The sequence below is a fragment of the Emydura macquarii genome, unplaced genomic scaffold, assembly GCF_026122565.2.
Source record: "Emydura macquarii macquarii isolate MOO-44397 ecotype Brisbane River unplaced genomic scaffold, CSIRO-AGI_Emac_v2 contig_302, whole genome shotgun sequence".
Classification (NCBI taxonomy): domain Eukaryota; kingdom Metazoa; phylum Chordata; order Testudines; family Chelidae; genus Emydura; species Emydura macquarii.
The window spans coordinates 703,379-728,016 of record NW_027130439.1 but is presented as its reverse complement, the minus strand read 5'-3'; the positions used below and the strand labels follow the sequence as shown (position 1 = coordinate 728,016).

The 24,638-nt window shown below is 38.8% G+C and overlaps 1 protein-coding gene and 1 long non-coding RNA gene across 4 annotated transcripts in view; one reads left to right on the top strand and one right to left on the bottom strand.

Moving 5' to 3' along the window:
* PPP3CA (protein phosphatase 3 catalytic subunit alpha) overlaps positions 1-24,638 on the bottom strand; it is a 282,859-nt gene that overhangs the window by 133,134 nt on the left and 125,087 nt on the right. The gene's annotated exons all lie outside the window — the stretch shown is intronic.
* Positions 13,745-14,859, top strand: LOC137156657 (uncharacterized). Its single transcript, XR_010920846.1, has 3 exons — positions 13,745-13,768; positions 13,945-13,994; positions 14,697-14,859. It is a non-coding gene; the product is annotated as an uncharacterized lncRNA (long non-coding RNA).

The window sequence follows — 24,638 nt, the reverse complement described above, 5'->3', positions numbered from 1 at the left end:
TGTCTTACATCTGACATTCTCCCTGCTTTCCTGGCAGAATGGGCCCAATGGAACCACACTGCCAAGACTTCCAGTTAGCTCCAGAAGCAGCTTAAGAGGGGGAGAAGAACAATGGAGGGGGGAGCCATAGAAAAGTTACGTAGGCACTGACTGTATTACCTACCTGAGGTTAGTAAAGTGAGGCTGGTGTAGGGACAACGTGTGCTCCCCACCTCCTGCGCTTTCTCATTAGCCCACACCTTTTCCCCATGCAAATCTCTGAGTGGCAGAAAGCTTCCCTTTCACGAAGAGGAGATGTTTTGATAAACTGAGATGGTGTTTCTCTCCCATGAATTTTAGTGCAAAAGAACTCTATTTTGAACCCTTTTAATGTAAGTTTCAACCTTGAGTTTAAAGGCTATTTGGCAGTGGCAGACTATATTTTTTTAAAGTTAAAGTGGATATTTAATGTAGAGGCAGCTAGGATTCTGGATTTGCATACGAAAATATGTACATCAACTGAATATTCCAGTTGCTCAGAGTGCTACATCATACTAAATTAATATTAATACCAGGGGCTGGTAAGACATGTGGCTTATGAGACTAAAGCAGCTGGGAGAGTATGGGAGTTAGGCAGCTGAGTTCACCAGCAGAGGAAGGCAGACCTTTTATCCTTAACTTACTCTATAAGGAAGGACCCACAATGGGAGGAAAACGGCATGCAGCCAACACCACTATCTCTTCCTCTGCCTACACCTGTGGGGGCCCTGGCTCATCACTCAGGGTCCTGGTCTTGACTTGCTGGGAATGCAGCCTGCATGTCACAGAATCACAAATGCAGGGCTGGAAGGAATCACAAGAAATCATGAAGTCCAGCCCCCTGAGCTGAGGCAGGACCAAGTAAACAGAGTATCCCTGAAAGGTGTTTGTCTAATCTGTTCTTAAAAACCTCCAAAGATGGGAATTCCACAGCCTCCCTTGGAAACCTATTCCAGAGCTATCGTTGGGAAGTTTTTCCTAATATCTAACCAAAATCTCCCTTGCTGCAGATTAAAGCCCTTTACTTCTTTTTCTACCTTCAGCAGACATAGAGAACAATTGATCACTGTCCTCTTTATAACAGCTTACCAATGCCAAGTAGAGCAGAGCACTTATCTCCCATGTCTTACATACAACACTTATTAATACACCCCAGAATATTAGCCTTTTTCACAACAGGATCAATGCTGTTGACTTATATTCAATTTGTGATGCACTATAACGACCCTGAGCAGATCAGCAGTGACTACAGGACTGGGAGCAAGGGTGAAGGAGTTGGGGGCACAGTTTTTGTCTATCTTCCCAGTTGAGGGTAAGGGCAAATCCTGGGATGAATGCATGGCTGCACAGATGGTGTTGATGGGAGGGCTTCGGCTTTCTCTCTCATGGGATGCAGGAAGGAGGATTAGATGTGGAGGGGACGGGTGGAAAATCACAACAAAGCCATATGAGCTACAAAAGGGAAATCAGTGGGAGAATCTGTTTAATATCTTAGGTGGCTATACACAAATGCAACAAGTATGGGGAATAAACAGTGGAAGAAGTGGAAGTATAAGTCTATAAGTTAAATTATGACTTTATCAGTGTCACAGAGACTGGGATGGATAAATCTCATGACTGGGATATTGGTATAGAGAGGCTTATTCAGGAAGGACAGGCAAGAAAAAAAAAAGGGAGGCGGTGTTGCATTCTACATCAAGACTATACACACTTGTTCTGAGGTCCAGAAGGAGATAGGAGGCAGAACTGCTGAAAGTTTCTGGGTAAAGATAAAAAGGGGAAAAAATGGGCCAATGGTAAAAATGGTAGGAGTCTACAACAGACTACCAATTCAGGAGGAGGAGGTAGATGAGGCATTTCTAGAACAAACAACAAAAATACACAAAACACAAGACATGGTAGTAATGGAGGACTTTAACTCCCAGGAATCTGTTGGAAAAATAATATGGCAAAACACAAAATGTACAATAAGTTCTTGGAATGCATTGGAGACAATTTTTGTGCTTCAGAAAGTGGACGAAATAACTTGGGGGACAGCCAAGGTGAATTGATGGTGAATGTGAAGGCAATTTGGGTGAAAGTAATCATGAAACTATAAATTTCATAATTCTAAGGAAAGAAAGGATTGAGAGCAACAGAATAAGGGCAATGGACTTTAAAAAAGCAGATTAACAAACTCAGAACGGATAGATAAGTTCCGGGAATAAAATGTACAGAAAAAACAGTTTAGGAGAGCTGGCAGTTTCTCAAAAAGAGACACTATTAAGGTACAACAGTAAACTATCCCAATATGAAGGAAAAATAGGAAGACTAGTCAGAGGCCAATATGGCTCCGTCAGAAGCTCTTACATGACCTGAAAATCAGTCCTACAAAAAGTGGAAACATGGATGAATTGCTAAAAAAAGTATAAAAGAATAGTACATGTAGGGCCAAAATCAGAAAGACTAAGGCACAAAATGAGTTATTCCTAGCAATGGACATAAAAGGCAATAAGAGTTGAGCAACAGAAGGACAAAGGGAAGAATAGTTCTGCAACTTAATGGAGAAGGAAGCTAATAATGGAGGATATCACAAAGGCTGAGTTGTTTAATGCGTATTTTGCTTCAATCATCACTAAAAAGGCGAATTGTGACCAGATGCTTAGCATAATTAATATTAACAACAAGGGGGAAGGAACACAAACCAGAATAGGGAAAGAATAGGTTACACATATGTAGGTATATTTAAGTCGGCAGTGGCTGAGTAAATTCATCCTAAGAAAATGAAGGAACTAGCTGAAGTCATCCTGGAACCATTAGTGATTATCTTCAAGAATTCATTGAGGACATGTGGGGGCTGGAAAAGGGAAAACATTGTTCCCCTTTTTAAAGATGGGTACTAAGAGGACCCAGGAGATTACAAGACAGTTAGCCTAACTTCAATTCCTGTTTAATAATTTTGTTCTGGTACATTTCCAATCAAGTTGTAAGCACCTAGAAGATAAGTAATAGCCAAGAGATTTGTCAAGAACAAGTCATGCCAAACCAATCTAAGTTTTTCCTTTTACAGGGCTACTGGCCTGGTGGACACGGGGATGCAGTAGACATTATATTTCTTTATTTTAGTAAGGCTTTTGACACAGTCCCACATGACAGTCTCATCAGCAAACTAGGGAAATGTGGTCTAAATGAAATTACTATAAGATAGGAGCATAACTTGCAGAAAGACCATATTGAAAAAACAGTTATCAACGGTTTGCTGTCAAACCGGAGGACATATTTAGAGGCGTGTCATAGGGGTCTCTAATTTTAATTAATGATTTGGATAATGGAGAGTCTGCTTCTAAAATGATCAGATAACACCAAGCTGTGAAAGAGTTGTAAGCACTTTGGAGGACAAGGTTAGAATTCAAAATGACCTTGACATATTGGAGAACTGGTCTGAAATCAGCAAGATGAAACTCAAAGTCAAGTACAAAGTATGACACTTCAGAAGGAAAAGAAAATCACATGGACAAATACAAAATGGGAAATAACTGGCTAGGCTGTAGTACTGCTGAAAAGGATCTAGAAGTTGTAGTGGATCACAAATTGAACATGAGCTACAGAATTTAAATAATGGTAAACTAATTCAAACTGATCAATGTCAACAAAAATAAAAACAAAAAAAATTTGTGAATAAATGTCTGTATTTAGGAGGTATTTCTACATATCACACAGTATAAATGGAGTTCCTGGTCATGAAAAAAGTAATAATGAACTTAAATTAACGTCCGTTTGAGACACTTGAATTTATGCTGTTTATTCTATAAAAGGTCTACTGAGAGAAGCAGGTGGATCCAGTGAGGAAAATAACCCCGAATCTTATTCAACTCTGAACAGGTTAAAAAAGCCAAAATAATGTAGCTTCAGTGGAGATAAAAGCAGAAACTTGTTCAACATATAATATCTTGCTGCACACCTTGCTATGTTAATAGATTTATTTCTTTAATAGACACATTAGAAGATTCATGTGATTTTTAGGTACATTAGAATTTTTTTTTAACCGTAAAGTAAATTTTAGTATATTTAACTGCACAGCTATTTGTTTGTAAGTAGCCAAATATAAATTGTTATCTGAAGATTCTCCAGCCTTCAGTGAGGTATAAATATATTTGTTTTTGGTTTGTTTTTTTTAAATAAAAGGTTATAGATAGTCTTCCACACTGTTATGGGATGTTTGGGTGTTTTTCATGGCTATAAAGACCTCCAGCATTAAACTCTGGAGTCCTCGAGAGAAAACATCAAGACTCTGATCCTGCAAACACTTATTTCTAGGGATAGTGCTTACTAATGTGGGTGGTCCCATTGACTTCAGTCAACTAACTATTCACGTTAGTGAGCACTGTACTTGGTAACAAGCATTTGCAGGACTGAATCCTAAGACAGTAATAGGGCTGACAAAGAAAAAAAAAAAAAGATAAGGAAGCATTTTCATTTCTGCTTTAATTTCTCTCTCATAGACCAGTGGTTCTCAACCTATTTACCATTGTGGGCTGCATATGCAGCTCTCTATGTGTTATGTGGGCCGCATCCACACCATATACTACCTGTATGCCTTGAGAATGTCATATGAGCTGCAGCTGTGTGCTGATTGGGCCGCAAGTGGTCCATGGGATGAGAACCACTGATCTAGATATAAACTCAGAGATTTCTAATGTTTCCAATCCTGTTAAAACAAGGTGTGTGCTTAAGCAAGGCGACGGTGTTTATTAAAATTTTAAGAACTCCTCCCCCATACATACATTTTCCAGCCTTCAGTGCATTTAGTGGTATTTAACAATTAGGTTGAAAGACATCTTTCATACTCTAGAGATTTTGACCCTCTTGTGGCTATCAGCACAAGGCCATTTTATACAGATTACAGGTTTCATCATTAATTTGCACCCTTCATTTAAATCCACCCTTGACCCCATATCCATTCGTGTTTTGATAATGCAAATTATTGTACATAGCTCCTTTTTGTACTTCTCTGGTTGTCAAAAGGGACTTGTTTGTAGGGCCATTCCAAATACACAATTTTATGCTTTTAGAAAGTATTAGATTAAGGGTCAAATTCTGCTTTCAGATGAGCACCTGCAACTCTCATTCACTTTAGTAGGAAGTGTGTCTATTGTTCATTTCTATTACAGAAGCACCTAGACCAACCACAAGTGACCTAAGATGGGCTCTAAACTAGTAATATAACTGAGAATTCTTTCATATTAGCAGCTCCTTTGGGGGCTAAGTTATATTCCTTCATCATGACACACATGTAACTCCCATATCAATGGGAGAACAGACACCTGAGGAAGTAAACTCTAGTCAAATACCTGGCCACCACTGTACACCTGTAGACAAGATCCAACACAGTAATAATCAATGGGGGCACTCCTTTTCCCACCATAACCAAGGGCCCAGTTCTGTTCTCAGAAACATACGCAGTGCCTAGCACAATGGGGCTTCAAGTATGGGGTTTCACTGCAGCCCAATGTAATCTTATTTGATTACATACTATATACACCCAATGATTCTCATGAGTTCTCAGTGTGGAGTTTGCAGACAAAAATTACTCTCTCCCTGAAACTAAAAGCATATTCATCATCACAAAGATACTTATCCCATCCAGAAGAGTGGACAGGCGTTCTTCCTCAAGAGCTGAGGCTAATGCTTTCTGTTGATGTTTTGCCAGCTCAAGAGTGGTGTAGGGCCATCCTACCCTGGAGACCAAGCACAGCTGCTCTGGGATGCCTCCAAGATCTCATAACCACTTCTAAAGCCACATCTTGGCAGATGGCAGAACATTCAGCTGCCACCATGTTCCCCAGACTAGTTTCCAGCAAGAACACATTTACTCACTACACTGCCAAGAGACCAGCCACAAATGGAGTCATACATATCACACTTCCTAATATAAGTTTTCAGTCGGCAAGATATGGAAAGTTTCATTAACTATAGAGCTAGAGGAAATGTGAGCCAATATACCATATAATAAAAAGTCTGTTTGTCCTTCAAATTCGGAAATTCATTAATTCAATATTTCAGTGTAGTGTTTGGATTTTTTTAAAATGTATTTTACAAGATCATCCTGCCAGAGTTTTACTAATCCCACTTCAGGTCATGAAAACTGAGGAAAAAATGTCATTTTCTCTTTATGCTAACTGCTCCATATCACTAAGCTGGGACAGAAACTAAACTGGCTAGTTTCACTTTCTGAACTAGCCCAATGTTGCTGTGTTTGGGTTTCCAACACTATAAGACAGAATGTATCAGACTGCATCTAAAATCATCTTTTTCATTTGCTGTGCAGGCCCCCTCACCAAGCAGCTGGGAAAAAAAGAAAGCTTTCTGGAAGATGTGTTACATCAGTACTGGAAGGTTCAACCACGAACTCCTCCTCAGTCACTTCAGCTTCCAGTTGTACTACACATCAAGTTCTAGCTCTTTTTTCTTGCCTTCAAGGCTTATGTGATGTAGCCCACACCTACAACTCTGACCTGGATTTACTTTCCATTTCTCCCTCCATTCTCTTCTCCAGTACCAGTGATATCAGCCTTGCTTTAGATCTCCTTCAACAAAAGCTCTTGTTTCCTCTTCTATGCTGCTCCTGATGCCCTTCAAAAATCTTTTTCACAAGCCTGCTCCCTTACCTCAATCAAACCCTTCCTAAAACTCACTTGTACAACAAAGGTAAGCATATATTTCAGGGCATTCCTAAATCAGGACTCACATTAATAGCAACATATTATTATAGAACACTGAGAATTAGGAGGAAAAAACCATAGAAATGGAATATATGCAAGATTCACAGTTTAAACGAAGTCAGTCTCCTCAGTCAATACGTATAAAAAACAGGTCTTAAATCAGGCTTAAATTTACTCTCTGAAAAGAAGGGTAATGCTCTATTTCTAGCTTGGCTTTGACACACTACAATGATCCTTAAGCACACGTCTTCTTCCTTCTCTTGAACTTTGTTGATACTCTGTGCAAACCTCTACAGGTGTTTCTGTATTAGGCCCAGAGAAGCAAGCTCTACGCATGTCCCATGCTCTCAATTCTCCAGAAATAAATGTCAAGTACGATGAAATAACAAACAGTCATCTTCTTCAAGAAGAGCAAAACCAGACCAGCACAAACACTGTCTTCCTAATGCCGGCACAATAAACCTGAAGCAATGCAGTTACTTCAAAAATGTGCTTACCAAGCTTCAAGAGCAACATAAACTGAACAGCAGACGTAAAACACATCCTTTTAAGTCATTTGTTACCGAAACAGAACAGTTATTTTCTGCATGTCCCGCCAAAATAAATAAAATAAATAAATAAATAAAGACTTATATAGTAATCTAGCAGCACACCTCAATGAATCTGTGGTAAATTAGATAGTACATTACAATGTTGCGTGATACAAACATTTTGTTGGCATGAGTTTGGGATTCAGTTCAGGTGCATTGCACCCAACAGCTGCAGTGAGTATTAGTTATTATATAAAAGACAAAAGAAAGAAGGTCAGCGAGGGAATAGGCAGAAGGTGGATGAGAGTGTATCCCTGAGGCTGGAACTCTCTTTTTCTGTGTGCCTGTACAGCATCTAGCACAATGGCGCTGCCATCATATGATGAGTCTCTCTCAGCCCTACTGTAAATGAATGAAATAAATAATAATGAACCCTTAGGTGAAAAGCTAAACAGCAGCATGAATCATCTCTCTCTCACTCCCACACATACTCTCTCTCACACCAACACACTCATCCCTAATGCTCAAGAGATGTGGAGGGGGATGCCTATGGTCAGCTAAATAGGATGCCAGCAGTAAAGCTGTGATGAGAAAACCATTTCCCATGCTGAGAGGAAGACAGGGAGCACCATCAGCTGGTCTCTTGAAACACTTAAATTGACAGCTGCTCTCTTGACATTTCAGCACAGGGGTGAGGGAGAAAAGGCTTATTCTAAACAAGAAAATGAGCACTCAAAAAGATTCACATAAAATAAATCTAACAACTAAGTGAGCAAAATAGGCAACACAGGAGGCAGAAAAACAAAATATGGAAAAAGCACAATTAGGAGGCAACACATGCTTTTTAAATTAACCAATTAGAGTCTCTCAAGAAGATCTGTCTTAAAAAAGCATTACTGTGAAGATCAAAGCACTCTCCTACACACAAGAATATTTATTCATGCAACAGAATGTTTTTTTAACCCCCCCCCCCCCCCTTTGTAGGTTTTTATGAGGGAACAATGCGCATGCATCATTTGGAGAACTTAAAGGAACATTTCAGAAACTTAGAAAAAAATTCCTCTCTCCAGGCAATGAAGCTGCCATATATCTTTTCATTCATCCCTCATGCGAGTCTCCATCTGCGGTCACACTTCCCCTCCACACAGCCAGTTACCACAGGCATGCTGAAGTAACATCACTTTCACCTGCCTTGAGAGCCTATTCTCTCAGAGGCAAAATCATCCCCCTAACCCATGATATCCCCTGAGATCCACAAGACCATCACGGTGCTGCTGCACAGAAGCGACAAAGTATATGCAGCTTGTACAGGGAGCCTGCCCACCCTGTGCAACGCAGCACACAGCTCCCTGTGGACTTCCCCCACAGTAGCACGCAGGAGATTTACTGGCGGGGGAGGCCAGAGGAAAGGTAAAGTTGCCCCTACAACAACAGGGATCCATCAGTTTCATGCTGGAAAGGGGAGCATCTGAAAGGATTGCTGCAGTCCTGAGGGTGCAACAGCTGCAGCAGTGGAGAGGGGAAAGAAGAAAAGGATTCTTGGAGCAATGAATCCATGACTGTACAGTTCCACTGGCCAGTAGCCTCAAGCAGGGGATAGGTAGGAGCCATAGCAACCACAGCGCTACTATAACCCTGAGGCTGCTGTAGAACTACAGTACTTGTCTGAGGGTGGCAGGCGGAAAGGATTCCTTCCACTTCTGCTCTTGTTGATCTTTTCAACACACAGTCCAGTTACTTAGCTGTGCTGTGAGAAGAGAATCTGGCCCATAAAACAGCCTCTTTTCTCTCTAAGAACCGGGATGTCCTGTTAGCAACTCTATAGGTGGGTTCAGAGAATTTCTCTCAATATTGCTATATATTTAAACTCAGTTCTCTCCTCCTGCTGGTATATATTTCCTTCCCCCCCCCCCCCCCCTCAGCCAAACATAGTCCAACAAATTGCATTCTGCCTCACAAGGAAAATGAAGACATTGGCATGTGAAAGTTTCTCTCAGACATTCTGTGCTGTCTGTTTTGCTTGTAAATTAAACTCAAGGACCAGATTACACTGCATGGCCTGGCACGACTAGACCACACTGTGAATTTCCCTCTCCTGTGACAACCATCTGTTCCATGGGTTTTATATACTGGTCATTTGGGGTGAGCCAACTTTGAAAAACAAAATAAACCTAACATTTAAATTCCTTAGGCTCATTGCTGAGTTATCAAAATAAAAGAACCTTCACCTATAATATTGATTTAAAGTATCCCACTGCCGTAACTACTTCAGATTTAGACTGCATTACCTATTGGTCTGCACTCTTCATTTTCTTGAGTCAAACCATCATGATTAATTGCATGTCATTGCTTCTTGATTCGGTTTTAAAGTTCCGATAATATCGAACACTAATTTAATGAACAAACCCCAAACAATCCATCCTTAGCAAGTGACAACATGGCAAACTTTTTTTTTCTCCTTAACACAAATGCTTTGTGTTATCGCTCTTGGCTGCTACTGCCTTACATCCTAACGTGTTAATGTTCTCTTTTGTTAGACCATATGCAGTTGAATAGTACAGGAGTTCCATTTGTGAAGCAACTGTTCAAGACACTTGGGGTTGAAATAATGATTAATCAGTTCTTGACTCCAGGGAAAGTACTGTTTGCATTTGTGGTACGTGGAGGATGTGGAAAGAGAACTGGAGAGAAGAGGAGAGTTATTTATAGGTGCATTTGGCGACATCTACTATAGCTGAGGACACAAAAGTTTTAACTCTCTTTTCATATATATGACCTTCACCTTTTTCAATGATTTCCTTCTCTCCCCTGCCCCCCACCTGAGGCCAAATTCTATGCAGATAAACTTACACCAGCAGCTAACCTGGCCTTTGGTCACTTTCAGACATTCTCCTGCCCCCTAAGGTTTTAGCAATCTTCAGTTATTTTTCAAAAAGAGTTGGTTAGGGGAGGGAAAACAGAGGGGAAACTCTTTTCCCCCTTATACAAACATCTAATCACTATTTTCTCTAAGAAATAAAACCAGAACAAACAGCTGAAATTTGAAATGCAGCATAGACACAAGATTTCACCCTGCACTCACTGAAGAGCCAGAGAGGAGGGATATTATAGTTGATGGGCACAAGTCTGGGACTTGAGAGCCTGGGTTCAAGTCCCTACTCCACCACAAACTTCCTGTGTGACCTTGGGCAAGTCACTTAGGGAACTGAGGCACAGTGAGACAATCTATAAAATGGGGATAACAGTATTTGCTTTCCTCACTAGAGTGAGGAGGTTAAAAAGATACTGAAGTGATCAAATACTACTGCCCTGAGAGCAATATAAGTTCCTAAGACATATAGATCAAAGTCAGTAGCAACACTCCCATACATCCCTGCTAACCAATATTTTGCTCGGTATGAAAGGAACATGATATGACCATTTCAAAATTGCGTAGTTCTGGAATAAGTTTTCAGGTGTGTATTTTATTTACCTATAAATACACAAGTGCATGCTTTCTGGTTCAAAAACATTTATGAAGATTTTATAATCTACAAAAAGTGATTATACCTCCAGATCTTTTTCCCCTTAACAAAAGCTTGGAGATTAATTGTGAAAAGTTAGTGTTTTTGTACCATTCAGATTAGAAGGTCATATAGACAGAAATCAAGGAAATTCTAGCAGTTGACATTGCCATAGCAACATCTTTCATACAATATTTTTAAAATAGTTTAATATAGTAAGGTTTGCATTTAACAAAGGACAGGAGAATATCTACTTCTATTAATTTTTAATTATGATTTCTTTACAAAGCTAAACAAATGTATCCAGAGCACAGAAAACATAGAATTTCAACTTATCCAGTACATATACGGCATGCATATATTTATTCTATTTAATCTGTACACTTTAGAACCTCTGTTCAGTGTGCCATATTTTATGGTATACCTTATGAGTTACATTGCTATATTTCCTAACCTGAGTGCTCGATCTTCCAGCCTTTATATAAAGTTAACACTAGTTTTTCATGTTTAATGCACTGATATAATGCCATAGACTCATGTTGCATTTTTAAATGTACCTAACAAAGAAAAGTGTCCTTGACCCAAAGATCCAACCCAAGACACAAACTATTACAATACAACACAAACCAGTGACAGCCAGGGGTAGTAAACACAAATATGATCTAAGCAAGCAGAGTTGGAGTTATTGTAGCTGGACTGTTTCACATCAATGTGAGGTTCTTTTTGATGTAGAATGCAGCATGAAAAAAAGATCTGAAGGTGAAAAGTGCAATAAAAAAAAGTAAAGGGCACAAAAGGGAGCAGAAAATGGTGTTAAACAGGAGATAATTTACAGAAATTTGGAACTCACCCACTAATTTACGAAAAGGCTAAAACCATATTTGTCATGTTCAGCAGCAGGAAACCTGATTATTACACTTACAAATACAGATTGGGAACTAAGATGGGGGGAACATTTTCAAAACACTTTCAGCATCTGCCTAATTCCAGTCCCATTTCAATCAATCAATCAATGTAATTTCAAACGGGAGAAGAGTAAGTCCAATGCCAAGTGCTTTTGAAAATTACATCCTTGAAACAATGTACAGGAATTTACAATACACTGATACCTATAAATCTCTTTCCCCCTTCCCCTCAAACACTTCTTCCCTCTACGCAGGTGGCAAAGGCTACCAGAAAGCTAGGATTATCTTGAATCCTAGTATTTTATAATGATTCTGAGCATCCATATTTGTAACTTCAACCATTAAGGCTACGAACTAGACAAGCTTTTCCCTCATGGATTCCACAGCAAGCTGATATTTAAGCTACAAACATTCTCACATATTTACTTTGGTTAAAAATATTCAACATGAAATCTAATTAAAAAAACAAACAAAGGAGTAATTGTACAGCATGCTGATTTAAAATAAAATAGTTGTTTTATCTTTTATCTCTGCAAGTTCTTGAAGAGGCGCCCTCAACTTTCAACCAGAATTTTTTGTACCTCTTATTGTTCCTGATAACTCAAAAGATGACTAACTAAAAGTTTGTTTACTTAATTCTTTTGACAGCACTTTGTGTATTGTCATTTTTACTGTTATTGTTGTTGAGGGTCAGCTACGCTGAGGTCAGTGTCTCAGGCACTGGAACAAGGACATTACCGATTGTCATGGTTACTGGGTGACATGTGCTTTAAATACCTTGACAGAATCTCTTGAGTGCACCCATCAGGCAACAGGGCTGATTTCCTTCAACCTTCTCACGGTTCAACTACTCTTGGTCAGGATCTCTGAGTTGAAGCCGACAGTTTATCAACATGGTTCCTCTAGCAGGTCCAATTGACCTTGCAAGAGACTCCCCCCTCTGGAAAATGTGACCAGTAGCCATTTAAAAGACACTTTAAAATGGCAGTTATTTACCTGTAACCAGAGTTCTTTGAGATGACTGCCTACTCACACTCATCAGATTGCACTGTCTGGTGCAGCCCACAGATGGAACCCACTCTCTAAGTAGCGCCCACTGGAGTGCTCTTACACATTCCCTTACCCTTATACTCAATACTCCCAGATATTATAAGGTGGTACTGCATCATCCATCACCACAGTTCCTTCCAACAGCAGCTGTTTCAAATCAAAAAACTATTGCTTATTCCAGTGTTTCTCAACCTTTTAAAGTAGCAAGTACCCCCTAACTTCTGAAAATTTTAATAAGTTCCCCAACATCCAATTTTCCACGGGATTCTATATTTACCAACACATGTGAGCCATATGTTGGCAGAAGGGCTGAGTATATAAGGCCGTGATATGACAGATGTCAGATTACCAGGGTTACCATCTTTTACGCCAGGGGTGCACAACTCAAATATGTATCTGGGCTAGAGGTGATATTGGCCAAAGCTAGGAGGCTTTGAGCAGCATGCCAATGCTGGGGAATATAAAGCGCCGTGCCAAATTTTTTGCCATAGATTTGAGAGGAGGAAGGGGTGAGAGAGAGAGAGAGACAGGAAAAGATGGTAACTGGTAAAATCTGGGGCTGTCACAGTTGTCAATTTCACCGTTCAGCTAGAGCAGTGGAATTGACAAGTTTTCTGGGCACTAGGCTTTGAGCCAGAGAGGGGGGCTGCCACCTGGGCAAGTTGCAGACAGCTGCTGCCTGGCTGCCCGTTTGGGAGGTGGGCGACTGCCACCCAATCCGAGCTGGGGCAGAGGAGGCTTCTGCACTGGCTGGGACCCAGGGATGTGGGCAGATGGCTGCTGCCAGTCTTCAAGCGGGGCGCTGGAGGCTGTCCCTCGGCTTGGAGCCGGGGAGCGGGTGGCTGCCACACAGCTGTGAATCCAGCTCATGAGACGCAGGAGGCTGCCGCCAGGCTCCCACCACGGATCTGTGACCGGGCAGGAAGCAGGGGGCTGCCATCCGCCTTCCCCAGAAGTCAGCAGCTGCCGCCCACCTCCCCTTCACTCTGTTTTTCCCTGGGTACCCCCTGCCTGTGTCTCAAGTACCACAGGTTGAGAAACTATGGCTTATTCAATCCAAGGTACATTGCAAACAGAGAAAAGTGTTAAAGGAACAAAAGACGTACATGCTTGGTTCTTACCTACAGCTTCTCCTTTCCTTGCAAGTTTTGATAAGTTACACTCACCCTGGCACTCCTACTTTTGCACTGGCAGGGAGAGACAGCCCTGCTACAATTTCTCTCTGTATCTCCCACAGCATCTCCTCGCAAGCAACTTTGGACAGCTCACCCCTACTTTCCTCTCTAGGTAGGTGTTTTCAATGTTTTTTTTCTTTTGATCTTAAGCTCTGACCTTGGAAAAATAAATCTGTTAACCTGGCTGGAGCCCAGTAGATAGACACTTCCCCATTAATAGTCTACCCATTGTTCTCTTAAGGACCCTTGGTATTTTCCCTAGACTCTGAGACACCTCATTTCTAATACTCATTGTTTTTTTCCTGTTAAGAAAAGCTAATAGCTCCTTTGGATTTAACTGGAGGCAGTCAGACAGAATAATATCAAGCTGCTAAATTGAGATAAAAATAATAATAATAAAAAATACAGCTGTCTCCTATGTTTTCCACACCCTTATATTCTGTTCTGCAGGAGCTCATATATATGGTGTTCCCCATGCCATGCATAAGGATAATTATCAGTAACACAGCAACAAAACTGAAACTGAAGAGGCAGCAGACAGGAATGTACACAGAAAGAGAGAAAAAGGAAGGGTGCACCTAAGCATGTCTGGGTGGTCTTGAGTCCAAAAAAACCTCTTTCCTTTTTTAAATTTGTATTTATTTTTTACTCAGTATATACTATTTCAAGGGTGTTCAATCACATTTTTTCCTTTTGACTAGTCAGTTTCAAACAATTTAAATGGGCACTCTCTTTTTAAATATACAAACACCCAAAGTATAAGCTCTCTCAACATTTTATTTTTCTTACCACAAAGTCTTTTTGATGCCTGCAGATGTTATATTCATTTCAAAGAAAGGAGCACTCAGCTAAGGACAGTAGACTCAAGCCCCCAGACATTCAGAAAGGAAAGTAACAAGAGGCTATTCCATGTAATTTTCTCTATTACATGATTTCATCTGTGGCTTAATGATTTCAAAGTAGCATATTTAGCTACCCTGTAATGTGATCATCTTCTGCTGCTCCTTCAGAGGTCTCTTGGTTCCATGTTGCTTTCCATCCCACATCTGTGATCCAGATAATTCCTAAATATTTCTCCTAATAAAAGACTTAAAAGTGATGTAAAGTTTGAAATATTCCTTTCCTTATTGGTTTTAAACAATCCTTTTTATCGCCTCGATTGTCAAAAATTACAATGACAGCTATGAAAACAATCCTTCAATTTACAGACGCCTCAACAAGCAATGGGTTTAGGTACCTAAATTTACACCACCATTTTGGCCAATGTAAGCATATACAGCAGTGTAATCATAAACCATGCTAACATTGTGTGTTTACAACATTTCTTGTAATGTTAGTATCTATATTGATTTCCAGATAATTAGAAATATCATTATCTACTGTAGTTGGGAGGGTTGCAAGAGCACAATGAGTTACTGTACTGAACAACCGTTTGCAACCTCAGACGGTGCAAAACTTGAGTTTAATGGGCACACTTCTACCACCTTTTGCTAACACTAACATAAAAGAGCAATCTCTAAAACACACACAAAAATAATATATAAACCTTACATACATTTTTGTCAAAGCAGTGCAAAGCCAGGCTGTGCATATTTGCTCCCCTTTTATAGATTAATTGTACCAAATAACATTTTGCTGTTCAGCAGCACCTGACCGTAAAAGATCATCAAAGCATTTTACAAACATCAGCCTCAACACATTCTAGTGAAGTAATTATTTTCACTATTTGATGGCTCAGAAAACTGAAGTGGAGAGAGCTTAAGTGATTTGTCCAAGGATGCAAACAGTGGCAGAACCCGGAATAAAACCACAAATCCTTGCCCCTGGTTCCCCTGCTCTAGACACTTGTGACAAGGTACAAGGGCAACACAAAACCCAGTAATTCAGGGATTAACTCCAGTAAACCAGAAATTGGCTGGTTTCCATTCCTTCCTTCTTTGAGGGAAGAGCAAATTACAAAAAAACGGTTTGAAAGTTAGCACCTTCAGTCTTACTACAGCCACTTTGAATTTTACCATAGTGACATTTTGTAACATTCCCTACTGTAGTGAATCACATTGCTACAATTAAGAAAGGAGCAACAGTAGCTCACAGCCATCTAAATACATCAGATAGCTGCCAAAATAAAAAAGAACATTAATTCACTTGCGCTACAGGAAGTATAAGGTATAAAACAGAGAAAATGAAGGGGGATGGGAAGGAATGGAATGTTACAAGATTAATCGACTGAAAAATGAATAATACAGTTCTCTGTGTCGTTTTGTCTATTTCTGTATGTTTCCTTACCTAACCATGGGTTAAAAGGAAGTTCTCATAATCATTTCATCTGCCCTCCACAAACAGCAAAATATTCATCCAAGGTAGGGGATGTAATGCCTTCTGAACACAATTAAACTACAGAGCACCACCCTGTAGCTTTGCTTGCAGGTATTGTAATCTGCCACTAAAAACTGCTTGCAAGGTGATTGATCCCTAATGTAAATCTTAAAATAAGCAAAAATCCAAATACAGCTTTTAGCTGTGAAAGACTTTGTGCTTCCTCTCTCTCAAAACACACATAGGCCTAAAGCCCCTTAAGCTCTTCCTGATTCCAAGGCTCACAGTATTACGACTAGCCTGAACAAACACCCAGTCAGTATACAGGCTGGTTATGAAATATTAACACCATCTAGAATCATCAATCAGGCTTGCCAGTAGCCATCCATCCAGTGGTTCCCAACCTGTGGTCCGCAGACCCTGGTGGTCCTCAAGGCTACTACAGGGGGTCCATTGAAAAGAAAATTAATAACATCCTCACCAAGGAAATGTACAATTTCAAATAAAACTAGTAGCATGTGGTGGTCCACAAAATGTTTGGAGGTTGAAAAGGGGTCCCGTCCCCGCACACTTGAAAAGGTTGGGAACCACGGCACTAGACAGACAGCTGACTTTTATGCTTCCTCCCACTGATGACAACTGCAGTCAAGTAGTAGACAACAAACCATCACCACTTACAAAAGGAATTTACAATAATTGAATCAAAAGTTGATTCCTATATAGTTCTAGGGGCACATATATTCTGCCCCTTTCTCACCACTGTTTTGAAAGATTTCATAGATCTTTTTCCAATCTGAAAATCTACACAGCACATAGGTAGATTAACACAGTGTACCAGTAACTGCCAGTATTTTGAGAATTGATGTTTAAATTAACCACTAACATAATACGGAGCTGGATGATATAGTTATATTATTACTACCAATGTTATCATACTGTAGCAGTGATTACAGAATTAGAGAGAGTGTAAAAAGCTTTACATTTTAATATTATACTATTGTATTTTCTCTTCAAAATTCCCAATGCTAGGCTTTAAACTTAGAAACCCATCCAGTAGCACATACATTCCATCTGTTGCAATTCCATTCTTATTTTTGTATTTCATGAGAAACATTTCATGTAAGAACTGGGTAACTTTAATAAAAAATGTCTATAGCAAACGGGAGTCTGATTTTTGTAAGACATATGCACCATATAAAGATAGCAGAGGTACAAGAAACTAATGACATTTCTTTTAAAAAGTCAGCCCATTATTCAAATAGAAGAATATACTGCACATTCAATGAATACAGCTTTCCTTTCAGATAAACAACATTATTCCGCTCCATTAGTCTTATACAGTACTGCAATTTTTTCCTAACATTTGCTAAAATATTAAGTATGACAGTCAAAACAAGTATCATACAAACATATGCAAGTCCTTTATAATTCAGCAGCAGCTTCTAAATGATTTTCTATCTGATGTATCATACTGAAATCAAAGTTTATGTGATTCAACTAAATTGAATTAGTACACTTTAAAAATCAGAAACTGTGTAACACTTACAAGAAGATGGGCTTTCAGATACCAATGTTTTCATTATACTTAGAATAGGAAATAATAGATACTGATGAAGGACACTGATATTTAAAAAAAAAAAAAAATTTATTGTATAGAGACATATTAGACTATATTTTTTAAAAATGCTATGGGATATGCATGGCTCAGATGATATCTGCTGAAGAAACTAAAGAATGAAGCAGTTGAGGGGCTCACAATAATGTGCCATCTCTAGTCAAAACCAGATTGGAGGATAGCAGATACTGTATATATATTTTTTTAAATAGCAGTAAGAGTGGCCAGGGGAAATACAGAGACCAGTAAGCCTTCTTTCTGATTAATTTGGTGAAATTATATATTTAAAATAGAATTATCAAATACCTAGATATGAGAGGATAGGCTAGTCAGCAGGACAGAAGAATATCATACCTCTCTAAATTGGTTAGGATTCGTTTGAAAGGGTCAGTAAAATAATGGTTAGAGGAGAAATCAGCAACAGTTTATTTGGCTTTTCAAAAGGCCTTTGGGAAAGTCCTGCAACAAGAGGCAATTAAAAGAAAACGAAGTGGTCATAGGACAAGTAGCAAGAGACAATGTATTGTCATGGATTGGAATGTAGATAAGAGACAGAAAAAAAGCAAATAAAAGGTCAATTTTCATCATGCCAAAAAAGTAAATAGAAAATAAAGCAAATTAGAGGGAATAATTTGAACTATTCCTACCTTTCCTAGGTTCTAGATCAACTATATGAGCTCTGGAAAAAAAAACTTCTCTTTCAAATCACTATTTTCACTGAGTAATTTCATTGTTTTGTGGACAACATATTATAATTATAGTTTTAATCTAGAGATTGAACTAAAACCTCAGATATTAACAAGCCCAAACTATGGAATAATTCAGATCCAGTACTGACTTTTGTAGCTCTGGTTCATCTTTATTTTAAAACCTTCAAAGGGAGCTTTACATACTCTTCCACAGTGTATTTATTTTATAGATTTTTAAAATACAATGTAGTTGCCATATAGCACCATTCAGTATCAAATCTTTTTACAAAACAGTTCAAGTAAGATGGAAAACCACCCTTTAATTTCACTGGGCTTTGGATCAGGCCCTTGAAGAGAAGTAGTGAACTTCACTTAGTAGGAGGAAACAGAGAGAAGAGACAAGACTGGATGTGTGGAGAAACAGAGAACTGAACATGCGGTCACAGATAACATATATGAGAGAGAGTGAGAGTGAAATTTTGACTGGGATCCTGAGAAACAGAAACAGCAAATGAAAGCAACTGAAGATAATAGTGATCTTTTTCTCTCTCCTGGAGTGGCAAAGCAATAAATGGGTATTTCAATAAAGCCAGAACTGCGATGGAGCAAATGTTTCAGAGAAGACTGTATACAGATTTAGAGAGAAAAAAATAAATTTCTGGGTAACTAAAAGATTTCTAGTCTTGGAAACAAACTCTCAGTCTAAGGGCTTGTCTACACTTATCTTTGCGATTCAGCGGTAGTCGGCCGGAGTTACGCAAGCTACGCAAAAAACTTGTGTAACTCCCGTTGACTTCTCTGCTTCTCTTTTGTGCACCATCTTCACTGCACTGTGCCAACGGGAACAGCGCTATACCACTTGAGAAGGTGGTCTTAATATGTCAATTTCTGGATCGACTGAGCGGGTCTTCACTGACTGCTCAGTCGATCCAGAGAAATCGATCTGACGGTGGTGAATTTGCCGCCGTCAGTGAAGACGTAGCCTAAGCTAAAGATCGTATAGTGTAGTTAAAAATGGGCTAAAATGGCCTTTATTCCAGGTTCAAAGATTTAGATACATTTGGTGGGAAATTATAGTATAGCCAAGATGTGATGGAATCAAGAAAGGCAGATGGATTTTTGATACTTTTAGGACCCAAATTACCGTAGTATCAGAGCACTCCCCAGTCAGATGTCAAGTATGAAAACATTTAATGTTGGTGTCAATAACATGGAAAGTATGAGCAAAGTTGAGGCTAACCATTAGATATCTGAAAGGGAGAAGAAAAATGGAAGAGGTAACAGTTCCAAGGATACTGTCTTGTGACATTAAATTGCTGTCTCCATCCAATGTATAACATTTCCACTAAAAGTGAAGATAAGATTACAGAGGCTGCATTTGAACCGGGACAGGAGATTACTAAGGATGCTGGCTACTTAAAATGAGACAGTTAAGAGGAAATCAACAGTATAAAAAAAAATACCCAGAATGAATAGAAGGAAACCAGAGAAGCATTTATGATCACAGACAAGCTAAAAAGGACCCAAAACTAATAACTTATGTTCCACTTTATAGTAGTCTCGCATAGTCCTCTTCATTCCAGGTTATTTTCTAATTTCTACAAGTGGACTGTTGAACCATATTGCATTATTTTCACAAGACATATTTTAGTAAAACAATAAAACTTCTTGAGCAAAGTTCACACCTGAAATTTGACCATCTGATTAAACCTATATTATGTGTCAAGCTGCAGCAGGCATTTTGGCTTATTTGATACAGAATGACTCAAAAACAGAGTTAAAATTGTGTAAGATTAATCTTTCAAAGACATTTCAGTGTATTTCTTTATATACTAAAAAACCCCCAGCATATTTTAGGTCTCACATAAGTGAGACATTCTATTACTTGGCCAGAGCAGATTATTCTCCAAACATATAAAGTGTAATTGGTCATATTTATATACCATAAATTTATATACCATGTTTTACCCCATAGAACATTTATATACCATATACACACACACACACACACACACACACACACCCACACCCAAAAATATATACGAAATATACATATATCAAAAATATATATAAAACTATTTATACACCATAAATTTACATACCATGTAATATATCATAATAAAATTTAAAGAAAAAAATGTGTTACAAGTTGGCTTGTCTTAAATCTCCAGGGCCCTGGCAGCACAGCTACAATAACACCCAGTTTATACATGGAATGCCACTATTTGTCTCAGCATTAGTGTTCATCTTCCCCCGTGCATTCATGGAAATATTTTACTTCAAAGAAATTACTTTCAGAGTGGATCAGCACACGAGTGCTTTCAGTTAGGTGTATTAACCTCAGCTCACCTGTGCTGACATTCAGAGGGCCACCTGCAAACTCAAATTGATAGCCAATTAAGCTTTGAGGTCATGGGCATGCTAGAAAAAGTGTCCCTCATTCATCAGTTCAACATTTCAGGAGATGGAAGTAAAACAAAGTGCATAAAGAGAACCTGTGTTTCCTGTACCAATATAGCTTCTGAAAAGAATTTCTTCCAACATGTACTTCTATGGAGGACAATAATGCTGATAGGGGATTCACTTCACCTCTTAAAACTAAGCATATCTATGTTTCACTACACTTTGATGATTTCATCTCAGCTGATATTGTTATTTACAAATATGCAAGTGATCCTACTGGAACATACACTGAACTGGGAGATTTCTTGCATAACTACTCACTTAATTTAACTGTTATTACCAATTTCACAACACTGTTTCAGTATTTTAAATTCAACAAACTTGCATTACAAAAAAAGAACAGTAATCTCTTTCTTTATTTGTCTCAAAACAGAAGCAATTAAATCTTGTACTTTCCCAAACATCTTCAAGGACACTGGAAAACTGCAGAGAAAATGTGAAGACTGCCTGGCATTATACTATTTCTATAGATGAAAGGATAAGGGGAGGAAGTGGGAGGGGAGTGAACTACATCCCATATTGTGTAGCTAATTTTCCAATTCAATTGTTATAGCAACCCCTTTACTTCAAAATTTACCACACAGTTGAAGAGACAATAAAATTCCCACTAAGTCTGTTAAATACAGCTAATATTTTTACTAAAAAATGTGAAAGTCTTTACTTTATTAGCTTTATCTCAAACTTCCCAGAAGGTGCCATTTTTTAGAATTCTTATGGAAATGAGAATTATTCCTAACCTGATTGTGACAGGGGATCCCTGCCCAGCTAATCAACTGCTTCTTACTCTCTGCCCTTTCCACCCAATGAGAAACCAGGCAATGTGGAAACCCATTTCTTTTCTCCAGCTTAAATCAGAAAATACAACAAAAGCAGCTTCAGCCCTTGAGATTATATTTTATTTGGGTCATTGATTTGAACCAACCAGCATTGTGTTTTGAAGAGTGGTGTTCTTCCTGAATTCTATCCTGTACCCATCATGAACCAATTGTGGTTTGACCTTAAAAAAAAAGGAGCCCACCAATTGTTCACAGCCTGCTTTGAGAGTCTCACCAGTCTTTCCAGTCACCAGTTTCACCAGTCTTCATCAGTTATTTAGGCCCTGGTTCAAGAAAGCATCCTTAACTCAGGACAGCACTTATGTGTTTAAATCCTACACGCTTAAAGTTAAATGGTACTCTGAATAAGGATAGATGTTAACATGCGTGCAAGATTTTTTCTGAATCAAGAACTTAAGTCACTGGATGACTAGAATCAATAAAAAGGCATAAGTGAGTCAGTATTACATATTCGTATTGTAATAGCATCAAGACAGCGCTGATTAGAATTGGAGCCTCAGCATACACTGTACAAACAAATGGTTTTAAATACATGTTTAAGAAACTGAGACATGCAAGGAAGCAGATGTAGACAAACATAAAAGAGCCCGAAGCTTTCCTTTGCTTAGAGCAGCTGGGTTGCAGGGTCCCATTTCTGTAAAGTTATGCCCAACCTAACCTGTGCCTGAGAGGCCAAGCAAAGAGATTGTGCTGCAGCATACTCAGACTAAGTATACGACAGCCTGTAAAACCTCAGTGACAAAAGGAAGCTAAAAGAGCACATGGGTCCAGCGGGGTGGGACCCAAACACAGCGTCGGGTGAGTGTACAGCAAGGGGAGCTATCCTAAGGCTGGGTGACACAAAGATCCAGTTCTTAGACTGCACTTTATTTTATATAAACTACATGGATTTTCGCTCCAAAGGAAATGGACTATCTGTAAGGAGTAACAAGTAATGCAGTCGTAAAGAATACATGCCGCAGCATCTACTGCTTTGAATTCTGACTGATTCAAACAGCTGCTCTTAGAAAACATCAGCTTTGCCAGAACGTCAGATGCTGAAGAAGCTAATATCTGAAGCAGGCTCAATTAAGCTGAGAAACACAAATCACTTTGTTCTACTGAGGATCCAGACAGATGCATTTCAATCCATATCTGGAAGTGACAGAAGTGTTTGTGGAAGGGATGGACAAAAAAAAATTAAACCCATGCTGTTTTCCATCTTCACCTGCCTTTGGAAGCCACAATCTTTAAACAGCCACAAATGATTCAATGGCCATATATAACATTTCAATAATGCACGAAAAAATAGTAGAAGCAGCAGCAACCTTGATCAGCTATCCAAATATTTTTGTATAGTATATTCAGCCTAGTTTACTTCACCTGTTGAGTCATTAACAGTAATTAATTTCAAAGTTTTCTATATTTTCTCATAAGACTGTCATCAATAATTTTATTTAGAGGGAAAGAGAATACTGAATTAATAAGGAGTGATTAGAAAATTGGTTAGAGACTGTGCTATATATATTGAGATGTGCTAGGTGTACTCTTATGTTGGTGTGTTGACATATTGTGACAGACCCTTATATCTTCATATACTCTATTGAATTGCCAGTTACTCTTTAAAAGACCAGAGAATTCACTATGTAGAAATGAGCAGGTAGCTGTAATCAATGCAACATCATTAGGTACCACAAGAGGTGTAAGCAGAGTAGATGCAATGTGATGCTAGTCACTCACTCCCTCTCCCCTCCTTCCTCCAACCATTTAATTATATATACACACACTCTGGAAATTACTTATTATTTACATAGCTGTAAAATCAGAGTCAAATGTATAACTTTAACTCTGACTTCTGTTGTTTAAAAGGTAAGAAACAAGATATTTCCCAAGTAAAAAAAAATTGGTCTATTGGTAACATTTATCACGCTGAGGGCAGAGTTAAAGTTGTGCATTTGAGAGTGATTTTAGGGAAACACGCACCACAGGGGGTTGTATGCTGGAAGTGAACGGGTTGGACTGTGACAGATCCATCAGCTTCTCTTGGGGCTTGTCTATCCAGGAAAGTTACCCAACATAAGCTAAGGTGTGAATTTAAGCTGATATAGTTTTGCCAGTATAAATCCCTGTGTAGACAGGCTCTCTCCAGTACAAGGGGGCCTTTTTTGGTTTTAACTTATGTCACCTTAGAAGGGGTTTATGCTAAACTGGAGAGATGACATTTTTATACTGGAATAAGTGTCGATATGGCAAGTTATACAGGTATAACTGTTAAAACTTTCCAATGCAGATAAGCCCTGATGAGAATAAGCTATGCTATGGAAAATAAAGGGAATAGTTTTTCTTTGGGTTAATTTTTAAGTTTCAGTTGTAGCAGGTTGTCAGATTTGATTCTAATGCTGAAATGACTGAAATTGTTTGAGACTGTGGATATGTAATTATTGTGAAAAAAATCAGCACATATTCACAACTAAATTCTGGAATTGGATCTTGTTTCCTGGACATTAGTAAGTATTTTATCTACTAAAGCATTCTGGACATTCAACAATAGCTGTAGTACAGCAGGAGTATATATTCTATTACTGAAGTGCGAAAGAGAAGTTTTAATCCTGCTTTAACTAAAAAGTTAATTCTGACTTAAAACTATGGAGTCACTACTGCCGCCTCACTAAAATGAATAGATTATGCACTGCTCGGAGGTCCCTAGCAAACAATGCTGTTTAATTTCCATCTTATGGTTCTATATTAGTCAATACCTGCTTCAAATTAAAAAAAGCAGAGAGAAAGAGCTTGCTTTGTTTGGTTCCCTGCAATGCATCATTTTAGTGTGTGCTACATTTTGATGTAATTTTATTGGC